The sequence below is a fragment of the Panthera uncia genome, chromosome B4 (assembly GCF_023721935.1).
Source record: "Panthera uncia isolate 11264 chromosome B4, Puncia_PCG_1.0, whole genome shotgun sequence".
NCBI lineage: Eukaryota > Metazoa > Chordata > Mammalia > Carnivora > Felidae > Panthera > Panthera uncia.
The window spans coordinates 126,374,833-126,383,816 of NC_064809.1; positions in this window are offsets into that span (position 1 = coordinate 126,374,833).

Genomic DNA, 8,984 nt, shown 5'->3' on the forward strand with positions numbered 1-8,984 from the left:
TCACCCATTTGCCCGCTCTCCACCGCCCACCTCTGGCAACCGCCCATCTATTCTCTGTGTCTCTTGAGGTGTTTGTTTTGTTTTTTGTGTTTTTTGTTTTTTTTGTTTTTAAGACTCCATGTATAAGTGAGGTTATACAATATTTTTCTTTGACTTCCTTTTTTATGGCTGGATAGTGTGTGTGTGTGTGTGTGTGTGTGTGTGTGTGTGTATGTGCATACACCTCGTTTTCTTCATCCATTTTTCCGTCAGTGGACGGATTCCATATCTTGGAATTAGGTCCAAGGTCGTTTTCGTATCTTGGCTGTTGTAAATGTTGCAATGAACCTGCTGGTGCTAGGTCTTTTCAAATTGGTGTTTTCATTTCCTTTGCTAAAAAATTGGTGTTTTTATTTTCTTCGTGTAAATACGGAGATACTGACAAGTGGAATCGCTGGGTCATATGGTATTTCTAGTTTTAGCCCCGCGGTGACTCTATGCTGTTTGCCACGGTGGCTGCCCCAGGTCACATTCCCAGTGGTGCCCGAGGGCTCCCTTTTCTCCACTTCCTCGCCAACACTTGTTCTGTCTTGTGTTTTTGAGACTAGCCATGCTGGCAGGTGTGAGTGATGAGCTCGTTGTGGTTCTGATTTGCGTTTCCCTGACGGTCAGTGATGTTGAGCATCTTTTCATGTGTCTGTGGGCCATCTGTATGTCTTTGGAGCAATGTCTCTTCAGATCTTCTGCCCATATTTTAGTTGCATTATTTTGCTGTCCAGTTACCTGAGTTCTTTATATATCTTGTTTTTTATTATTTATTTACTTTTATTTTTTTTAACTCTTTATTATTTTTTGAGAGAGAGACAGAATACAAGCGGGGGAGGGGCAGAGAGAGGGGGAGACAGAATCCGAAGCAGGCTCCAGGCTCTGAGCTGTCAGTGCAGAGCCCGATACGGAGCTCGAACCCACGAACTGTGAGATCATGACCTGAGCCGAAGTCATATGTTCAACTGATGAGCCACCCAGGTGCCCCTATATGTTTTGAGTATTAGTCCCTTATTAGTATGCGATCTGCAAACACTTTCTCCCATTCTGTGAGCTTTTTGTTTTGTTGACGGTTCTCTTCTCCGTGCAGAAGCTTTTTAGTTTGAAGTGGTCCCTTCACCTGTTTGTTCTGCTTTTGTTGCCTCTGCTTTTGGTGTCAGATTTAAAAAGTCCTCACCAAGGCCCATGTCCAGAAGTTCCCCTGTTTTCTAAGGCTTTATGGGTTCAGGTCTTCCTTCTTTAACCCATTTTGAGTTAGTTTGTGTGGTGTGAGACAGTGGTCCGATTTCTTTTGCACGTGGATCTCCGGTTTTTCAGCACTGCTGCCTGGAGAGACTGTCCTGTCCCCATCGCATGTTCTTGTCTCCTCTGTCCGGAACTAATGGACCGTGTATGCCTGGGTTTATTTCTGGACTCCCTGTTCTGTCCCATTGGCCTGTGTGCACCTGAATTTAGCATCAGTGAGCTGGAAGTCGTAGGATTCAGCACCGCAGGTTGTGAGGTTTGAATGGTGGAAAGCACGAGTAACAGCAATATCGGAGAAAATCAATAGTCCTCGTTGTTTGTCATTATTTTGCTTAATACTGTAATACCAATAAGAGGGTATAGTTCGTAAAATTCAAGAAAAATCCACGAAATAAGATATTTGCCACTTAAGATACATTTAGGAATGCAGAACCTCAAGCAAAGCATGAATTCAGAAATGCATTACACATTTTATTCTATTAAATTACTAGCAGATACAGTGTCTAAAAATAAGCACCATGTTAAAACAAAGACCGCCGCGAACTGAAAGTCCGATTACACGATCTTCCTAAAACCCCGACCAGGAAACCTGGGTGCGTCAGTGTGGTCACTGTTGAGTCACTCGTGTACTTACCTGTGGCAATTTCCAGCCGCTTATAGCTCTTTGCAACTGCCCGGTTCCAGGAAATGGAGGGATGAGAGGCGCTCAATCAGTTTTCCTCTGATTCACTCCTGCTCAAAGCCCATCTCTCCTTGGGTAATTTGGAGAACTTCTGAAGAGCTCTTTGTCGCCTGGTTCGGATGCCCATCTTCTGAGAGCATCGTGAGCGCTTCCAGATCCTCTGCTCCTTTCATCTTGTGCAGGTGGAGACGCGAGCGTTGGCGGCATCCGCTGCAGACCCGAGCCTTCTGTTCTTGTGTTTGGGGGTGCGGGAGGCAGGGTGAGCTTTAACCCTGCCGCCAGGGCTCTCGTTTCTGGGAGGGGGAGAGGGATCTCTCTCCAGGGAGCGCGTTCACTCGGGGTCTCGGCCGTGATGGATGGTGTCCCATCAGCGGGGACTGCAGGGTGGAGGCTCTGTCATCCCACATCGTCAGCTGGGATGCACTTAAGCCCCCGGCAGTCGTGGATGTGGGCACCGTGGTCACCTCTGTTTTATAGTTGGGGAAACAGGCTCAGAGTCCCGTGTCACAGCGAGTGAGGGCAGGGTCAGGATTCAAACCCGGCTGTGCTCATGTCACTCTCCAGCAGCCCCTCCCCAGGCAGTCCCCGTGCTCGGGCTGAGCGGGGTGCCGGGGCAGACACGGTTCCGGCCTGGAGGAGGTGCTGGTCCGGGGGAAGAGTGCCCTGGCATAGTCCCCGTCCCTGGCGATGTGGCACGGCAGGCACAGTATGGAGGGACCGAAGCAGGTACTGGCTTGGCTGTGACTGGGGAGGGCAGAGCAGGGCTCAGGTGGGTGGGCACAGGGAGTCCCACGGAGGGAGCAGCAGGGCCTGGCGCCATGAAAATCCTGGGGCGTCCAGGGAGCCCCCGAGCCTCCACAAAGACTGAAGGGTGAGGAGGGAGGCAGCCGGGATTTCCTGTGGCTGGCTGGGGTGGGGGGCTGTGCAGGCTGCCCGGAAAGGAGCACCCAGGCTGGGAGTCAGGGCCGGGCCGGGACTCCGTGAACTCCGGGGAGAGGGATCCTAACCCGGGTGGGGGCCCCGCTCCCACCTGCCCCAGCCCGCTGCGGGTGTGGCCCTCTCCGTCCCCTGGCCCTCCGCGGGCTGTTCTGTGGACACCACGTGGTGCAGGCGGCTGCATCTTCGGTTTTGGTTTCTCTTTTCTCATCCATAGAAAGGGGGTGCCAAGAGTCCTTCCCCCCAGGAGGGCTGTGAGGGTTAGCTGAGGTGACAGATGTCCATCCAGTCAGTCCCTTCAGGCACAGAGCTGCTCCTGGGAGGGCTGGAACTTCTCAGATCACCTTTTCCTGCCCTGATGACTCCAGGCCTCTTTGGGCGCCCCTCCCCCCGACTCCACCCCCGGCTTCTGTGGCTCTTGTCCCTTCTATTCCCACTAAGGGAGCCACCCTGTCCCCCGTGTCCATGAGGAGCAACCAGAGGAGCATGCTTGTCATTTAGTTCTTCTGCCTGTTGGTTTGGAAACTTACAGTTTTTTGGTTTTTAGATCTTATTTTTAAGATTTTATTTACTTTTGAGAGAAAGAGAGCAGAGGAGGGACAGAGAGAGGGAGACAGAGAATCCCAAGCAGGCTCCACGCCGTCAGCACAGAGCCTGATGTGGGGCTTGGTCCCATGAACCACGAGATCATGACCTGATCCGAAATCAAGAGTCTGACACTTAACCATCTGAGCCACCCAGACGACTTAAGATTTTATTCTTAAAGTAATCTCTACACCCAATGTAGGGTTTGGACTCAACCCTGAGATCAAGAGTCACATGCTCTCGGGGCGCCTGGGTGGCTCATTCAGTTGAGTGTCTGACTTTGGCTCAAGTCATGGTCTCACGGTTCACAAGTTTGAGCCCAGTATCAGGCCCTGTGCTGACCGCTCAGAACCTGGAGCCTGCTTCTGATTCTGTGTCTCCTTTTCTCTCTGCCCCTCCTCTGTTTGCACTCTGTCTCTCGCTCTCTCAAAATAAAATTAAACATTGAAAAAAAAAAGTCATACGCTATCCTGACTGAGCCACTCGGGCCCCCTGGAGACTTACACTGTTTTCATTGCCCTCAGTCACATATTGTTGGGTTTCTACCCACAGTTGGCCCCTGGTCCCTAACGATAGGAGGCTTAAGCCACTGCGGAGACCCAAGGTAACTCGACGCTGTCCTCACTGGGCCTGCTCATCTGTGCCCACCAGATCACAAATCTTACAGAACCGATGTACTTATAAACCCAATATTATAAAGGAAGGTGTAGGAGGATGATACAGTTTGGGTTTTTATACATTGGAAACACAGGTGGCCCACACTTGAAATGGGTTATTTCAGAGAAGTGCTCGCAGGTACCAGCCTAAAACCCGTTCTCTTGTCTGTAAGAAACAAGACCACAAAAAATACTGGATTTAAAAAATGCAGAAGACAAGTGTTCCAAATATCAGTTCGTGAAAGAAGCTTTTCCATTTGGGGATATAGTAACAACTGTTTTTCACATATATTTGAACATGAATATAAAAGCTTTGTATTTATTTGATAGCTGATGTAAATGGAAGCTTCAAGACTGGATGAGCAAAAGTAGACTTTTTTTAAAGTTTATTTATTTTGAGAGAGAGGGAGAGCACAAGCAGGGGAGGGGCAGAGAGAGAGGGAGAGAGAATCCCAAGCAGGCTCCGTGCTGTCAGTACAGAGCCAGATGTGAAGATGTGAAGCCCAATTCCATGAAGAATGAGATCATGACCTGAGCCAAAATCAAGAGTCGGACTGAGCCACCCAGGTGCCCCCAAAAGTAGACATTTTTTCCCCCATACAATATGGTAAGGCGAAAGAGTACATCATAATGATTTCTGATACAACTTTTGGTAATGTGCAGTTCAAAAATAAGCATTTTCCACTTAAAATATGAGGCAGCAAAGCACAGTGGTTGAGAGCGTCGTCTCAGAGCCAAATGGCCTGGGTTCAAATCCCAGCTCCGTGACTTTCCAGCTGGCCACCCTGGGCCACTCAAGACACCTCTCTGAGCCTTCATTTCCTCACCTATAAACCTGGGGGTAACTCTATCATAAGGAGGGATGTGAGGGTAACGTGGGTTAATGTTTATAAAGCACTCAGGACTGTGCTGGGTTCACAGTAAGAATTCCAAGTGAGTGCTAATATTGAAGTTACAGACCTCAGCATTTCAAAGCGGGCTCAGAACTCTGGGTGCATGTTCCTGTTTATGGAACAAGAAAGTAGGGTTGGGCGTGTGGCAGGCCCTAGGACCAGTGGATCGGCTACCTTGACTGAGCATTTAGAACACCCTGGCACAATGTTGGTGAACAACGTTCACCATGTTATTTGGAAACCAAATTCTTTGCAAGAAGCAATTTATGATCCCCCCCCCCCGTTTTGTGAGTCTTTAGAGCTATTTTATTTTTAATGTTTATTTTTGAGAGCGAGAGAGACAGAGGGTGAGCGGGGGAGAGGCAGAGAAAGAGAGAGAGGGAGGCCCAGAATCTGAAGCGGGCTCCAGGCTCTGAGCTGTCAGCACAGAGCCCGATGCAGGGCTTGAACCCACAAACCACGAGATCGGGAACTGAGCCACAGTCTGACACTTATCGGACTGAGCCACCCAGGCGCCCCTCTTTAGAGCTCTTTTAGTGGGAAGTTGGAATCGGCTGGGAGTAGTAGACTGGTGACTAGTAGCCTCCAGAATTCAGCAAAAGGCCGGTGTGGATGAGCCTTTAATATGCCCTTTGGATTTAGGGGGTGGGGTGGTTACTCATCTGTTGGGGCTGCTGTAACAGTTCCTCAGACTGGGGGGCTTGAACAGCTCTGGAAGCTGGAGGCCCCAGATCCAGGGGTTGGCAGGGCTGATTTACTCTGAGGCCTCACTCCTTGGCTGGTGTATGGGTGCCTTCTCCCCACCGTGTCTTCACATGGCCATTCCTCTGCGTGTGTCCCAATCTCTTCTTAAAAGGACACCAATCAGGCTGCCTGGGTGGCTCAGTCAGTTAAGCATCCAACTTTGGCTTAGGTCATGGTCTCGCGGTTCGTGAGTTTGAGCCCCACGTCAGGCTCTCTGCTGTCATCAGAGCCCGCTTCAGATCCTCTGTCTGTCTGTCTCTCTCTGCCTCTCTCTGAAAAATAAAATAAAAAACATTAGAAAAAAGAATTATAGGGGCGCCTGGGTGGCTCAGTCGATTGAGCATACGACTTAGGCTCAGGTCATGATTTCACAGTTCGTGAGTTCGAGCCCCACATCGGGCTCTGTGCTGACAGCCCAGAGCCTGGAGTCTGTTTCAGATTCTGTGTCTCCCTTTCTCTCTGCCCCTCCCCTACTCATGCTCGGTCTCTCTCTCTGTCTCAAAAATAAATAAAACATTTAAAAAAATTAAAAAAAAAAAAAGAAAAAAGGAATTATAAAAAAAACAGGGGCACCTGGGGGGTGCACTCAGTTAAGCATCTGACTTTTGCTCTCCACTCACTCAGGTCATGATTTCACAGTTTGTGGGTTCAAGCCCCATGTCAGGCTCTGCCCTGATGGCATGGAGCCTGGTTGGGATTCTGTCTCTCCTTCTCTCTGCCCCTCCCCAGCTTGTGCTTGCTCTCTCTCAAAGAAATAAACTTAAGAAAAATTTTTAATAAAAGGCACCAACCATATTGGATCAGGATCTGTCCCAACAACCTCCCCCCCCCTTTTTTTTTAAGTTTTTATATATTTATTTTGAGAGAGAGTGAGTACAAGCAAGGGAAGGCCAGAGATAGAAGGAGAGAGAGAATCCCAAGCAGGCTCCGTACTGACAGCTGGACCCCGACGTGGGGCTCAAGCTCCTGAATCATGAGATCATGAACCAAGCTGAAATCAAGAGTCAGAGCCTTAACGAACTGAGCCACCCAGGTACCCCCAGAGATTTTTAAAATAGAAGTGAGCGCCTGTTTTCCCGGGGTTTGAGGAGGACAGTGCCCACGAGGGGGCGCCCGAGCGCCAGCCACGGCGGCAGCCGTCCACCGCCTCCCTTCCCACCGAGGGCTGTCAGAGGGCTCTCCCCACTGGCTTCCCAGCGACCTCCCAGCCCGACCCTGGGAATCTGGAAACTTCCTGGCTCCGACTCAGCCTGGAGAGTCCAAGAGGCTCTGGGTATTCACCATCCCGCTTGGTTTAGACAGAGGCTTGAAGGTGCCAGACCCTGGGGGACGCCTGACCTGCTTTATCCCATTTAATCTTACACTGTTCCAGGAGAAGCAAGGTCTCTCTGATCACAGATGGGGAAACTGAGGCACCAAGGGGTTAGGTCACACAGCAATGGGGAAAGCCTGGATCCAAACCCGGGGACATCTGATGCCCACATCTTTGCCCAACAGCCTCTGAGAATCCCAGAATCTTAAAAGTGTTAGGAGAATCTTACAAACTTAGAGGCTCCAAAGGCTAGATTCAGAAATTTTTATTCGAGTCCCATATATATCTGTTTTTACTTTTATATACTTTAATATATTTATTATGACTATGTGCACTTAGATTCCTTCCCCTCCCTGGAGGAAACCACAATTGGTTTCTCGGGTTTTCCCCACGCACAGGCTCATCAAATATTAGAATTAGATGGGATTTCTGGGTGACCCAGCTGCTTCTAGTCCCCTGCCCTCAGGCTCCTGCTGGTGTCACTGTCACAGTCTGGCTGGCTTTGAGGATCTGTCTTGGCTCCCGAGGCCCCCCAGCTGCAAGCCCACCTACCTCTTCACAGGGGTTTGCTGGCACTTAAGAGGGTGTCCCCTCCAGTTCAGGGAGGCTGAGCCTGATTCCTCTCGGCAACCCCACCCCTGGGGGTCCTCACCCCAGAAAGCCTGGACCTGTACCTGTGATGGGAAGCCGTGTTCGGTTTGCCCCTCGGAGGGGAGAGTGGGAGCACCCACTCACAGGGTGGGTGTCGGGTGTTGAGATAGACTCCCCCATGGGGATGCCTGGCAGCTTGGGGGCTGATGGGCCCTTCAAGGGCAGGCCTTAAGACCTCCCCTGTCTCCACCTGGGAGGGCAAGGGCCACGATGAGGTCTGGGTTTGAGGGCCCGCCTTCCTCAGCTGGGAGATCTTTTCCAGAAGCCTTTCCTGTTCTCTGGGGGCCAGGTCAGGGGCCCCTCCACGCACCCCTCTCTATCAGAGCTCTAGTCTTGCTGGATTGTACTTTTCTTCTGTTTATCTGTTTCCCCGTGAGCAGGTGCGCTCTGGGAAGACAGGGCTCTGCCGAATTTTGTATTTCTTCTCAGTGTTCAGCACAGCGCAGACACTCCATAAGTGACTCCGTTAACCCAACATCTTCCACCCCAATTCACAGTTGCCCCTTCTTTTGGGCATAACGTAGATTACACCCCCCCTTGTCCCTTGAGTTAGCCACGTGATACGTTCTGGCCAATGACCTAGGAGCCAAAGTGACACGTGTCAGTTCTGGGTGGAGCCCAATTCTTCCGACTCCTTTCGTCCTGAGCAGTGACTGGGGAAATTCCAGGTGGGTTCCTCTGTAGGGACAACAGGGAGCAAAGCCCTGTCCCCACCCTACTTATGGATGTGTCGCCTGAGTGACAAAGAAAGCTGTGTTGTTTTAAGCCACTGAGATTGGAGGTTGTTTGTTACACAGGTTAATCTTCCCTGTCCTGACTGCTACAGATCAGGAAAACGGGGATCGTGGCAGACTTTCTGCCCTTTCTACATCCCTGGGGAGGTGTGGCCATCAAGAGATGCGTGTGATAGGAACCAGTTATCCCTCCCCTCACACCCTCTCAGGCTTTATGCCTGGTGATGTCATCTCTCCTGGGTCAGTGCCTTCCCCGGAAAGAACAGGACGTTCACTCATTCACTGGTTCATGTCCCGGAGATGTTAAGAGGACCTCAGTGCAGGGTTAGGATGAGGCTTAAATGCGTTAGCATAGGGAGACTTCTTGGACGAATCCTCAGTACGTGGTGCAATGTAAGTGTCACTATTATCATTACTGATTTTTTTTAGTTCATTCAACTAAATTTCCTGGGCATCTGCTACGTTTCCTAGACACCAGGAGTACGGAGAACAAAGCTGGTTTCTTCCTGCCTTGGGGCGGCA